This window comes from Gavia stellata, chromosome Z, assembly GCF_030936135.1.
Source record: "Gavia stellata isolate bGavSte3 chromosome Z, bGavSte3.hap2, whole genome shotgun sequence".
Classification (NCBI taxonomy): Eukaryota; Metazoa; Chordata; class Aves; order Gaviiformes; family Gaviidae; genus Gavia; species Gavia stellata.
Genome location: NC_082637.1, coordinates 11,513,775 through 11,516,828, shown reverse-complemented (window position 1 = coordinate 11,516,828; position 3,054 = coordinate 11,513,775).

Genomic DNA, 3,054 nt, shown 5'->3' with positions numbered 1-3,054 from the left:
ATCAGGTATCCAGTGGCACAAAAAGATCTATGACAGCTCCAAAAATTACAGCAAGCCAGGAGAGGTGGCCAGAGAAAAGTCCCATGAAGGTTTAGAAGCACAGTGCACCTTCATCAGCACACGAGGCTCCAAATTAGTGCCCGACCCTAAGGGGCTTGCTCTATGTGCACAGCACCACTACCCACCCCGCTCCCCAGCCCAAGCGCTGCCCTGGTACAGCTGAGCAGAGAGAATGTCTGGTGGCATAAAGTCACAAAAATGCCAGACAGCAGGACAACACAGGACATAGAAGTTCAAGCAACAACCCTTGTCTGTTCCCAAGCCAACCAACCATCTCCCAGCCCAGGCCTTGGACAACAGCCCGGTATCATCTTCCGGAACACGTTTCAGGTGATGCAGTCCCTTCATCAGTTCACTTTGCCTTATTCAAGTGTGCTTGCATCCCTGCCAAAGGGCCTGCACCGTTGTGCTGCCATAAAAGCTTAAACGAATGAAGGGTTTAATGGACCACCACACTTAGCTCCAGACCCAAACTCCTTTCCTCAGGAGAGGCCAACAAAGACGACAGCAGGTTGATTATATGTTGCAGACTTCATCTGGACAGAGGGATGACCCAAGAAGTCCTTTAACATGTAGTATTTTTTTTTTTTTAAATGTTGTATTTTAAACTGAGTATTACTACGTTGGCCTAAGCTGAGAAAATAAACACCAAGTGTGCCGATATTCAGAAGTGTAATTCTGCAGTTATTTTATACCGAATAATTATGCCTCTGTGGTGGAAATGCTGGATTCTGTTTAGCAGAGCTTTTAGCTGTAAAGAATTAAGAGAGTTAAGTCACAGGAGCTTTAAGCAATAAGGTTAAAACCAGTATTCCTTAAAGGGACACAGTCAAGGCTGGAAGCCAAACTTCTTTTAAAATTCGCCAACAGTTTTAGGCTAGAGTTTATTGCAAACAAGAGCCTCCTCTTAACCCTCATCAGACATGCCATTCCAGTCCAATTCACTTTCTATTCATACAGGATGTTCAACTGCAAGGAAGGGCATCAGGCATCTGAGGTCAGCACAAAGTTCTTGAAAGATCATACCTTCTTCATGTTTCTAAATGCCCCAACTCCCCAAACACAGGCAAGCAAAAAGGGAACAAAATCAGGTTTTGAATCCCTTTAACACAGTTTCCCACCCATGGAACCTGCCCAGCAATGTTAAGACCTTTACAAATTTAAGCCTGGCCAGCAAAAGTAAATCCTGCAAACAAAGGGGATGAGGGATATATATACCTGATGACACCTCAATTTCATTTTCTCTCAGCATAGGTTTTCCATAAACTGAAGGTCTCTGAACATATGCTTCCATGTGTAATGCAGGTACCCAACTCCTTTACAGTTCTTTCCAAATCCCACCCTAACTCATCTGACAAAAGGACATATGGACACTCAGGAGCAGTGTGCTAGAGGGAACATAAACTGAGTCACAACCATTAGCTGGCAGCATTTCCTTTCATTTAAGATGTCTAGGAGATTCCTTGCCACTTTAAGATTTCTTGACACTTTCCACAACAGCAGGACGTGAATCCATGCCATAACACAGTGCTTATGAAGTTCAACCAACAACACATAAAAGATGTTGTCACGTAATGATCCCATAGCTACAGCTGGTCTCTCACACTCCACACTGCACAAGAAGGAAAAGGTCACCAATATCTCCAAGTACTCAGTGTGTTATTTGTTAGTTAGAAGTGTAATTATTCAATTATTCAAAGTTAATAATGAGGAAAATAAAAGGACATTAAGGAATCTATTTTGAAAGCCTCATGAAGGAGGTGGGCATCTCAGCTTTTTGCGATACACCAAGTAAACCTCACTTGCATCTTTTCATTAAACTATCAACCAGAAGTTTCTCAGTTTAACTTTTTTTTTTTGAATCTGGATTAAACTTGAAGCTTTCTTCCTAGCTGAACTAGAAATATGGATGCTCATAGTGTATTTCATGACGTATTTAACTGAAATCTGTGAACTCATCACAGAAGACAGTCAAACACAGAAATGCTGGACAGTTCATATGCCTACCAGTACTTCCTCAGTTCTTTTAAAACTTGTAAATAGCGTTCCAACTCAAAAAGTGTTAAACAGGAGAACAACTATTTTGGATGCTCACTATGATTTATTTTTACAAAAAAATGATTTACAAGTTACCTGCAGTAGTTGTCATCAAATCAAACAGGGATTGTCCAAAGACAGTCCCTAACAATACATGAGGGACAATTCAGAGGGGGCTAATTTCATAAAGCTGAGGATAGTTACTAGTAAATTGAGTGAGAAGAATAAATGTAAACCGAAACTGTGATACCAAATGCAGGAATCATTTATTAAGAGTTTTCAAGAGGGCCAAAAAGCCACTACTCCTCAAGCAAGAAGGACAACTGAAGTCCATTCCACCCCAAAGAGCTATAAGCCATGGTAAAATATACAATAAACAGTATCAACACAGGCTGGGTGGCCCTAGGTGTGAGAAGTTAGATACAGGAGGAAATGAGAGAGTTAAATCTAACAAAAAAATCTTAATTATATTAGAGAAAAAACGCCAAAGATACTGCCCTCCCATCCCATTAATTGACTTAACTGCTAATGGTGAAGAAGCAACAGGCATCCAATAAACATTTGCCCCTTGCTCAGGGAGAAGCAAGTACCTGTGTGACTAGGTACTTTCCAGCCCATCAATAAGCGAAGATGATGATAAACATCCAAGATGCAAATAACAAAAATCAGGTCTAGATAACTGGCACACTGACGTTAGTGAACAAGTCTGTAGCCCAGTGACATTTGCTTTAAATGCATCCTGAGCGATTAGAAAACAGGCTCCAAGGAGAGCAGAGTACAACACTTGAGGTGACGCTCAGGGCACCCTTACGGGAGGACATGTACCTATGGATCACTGAGCACACCAGACAAAATGTGTGAGAAAACTAATATTGCAATCAATGTGTAAGGAGTTAAAGTTCTGAAAAAGCTTGCCTGAAAAATGTTGCCTACTGTTCAACACTGGTTTGGAAAGAC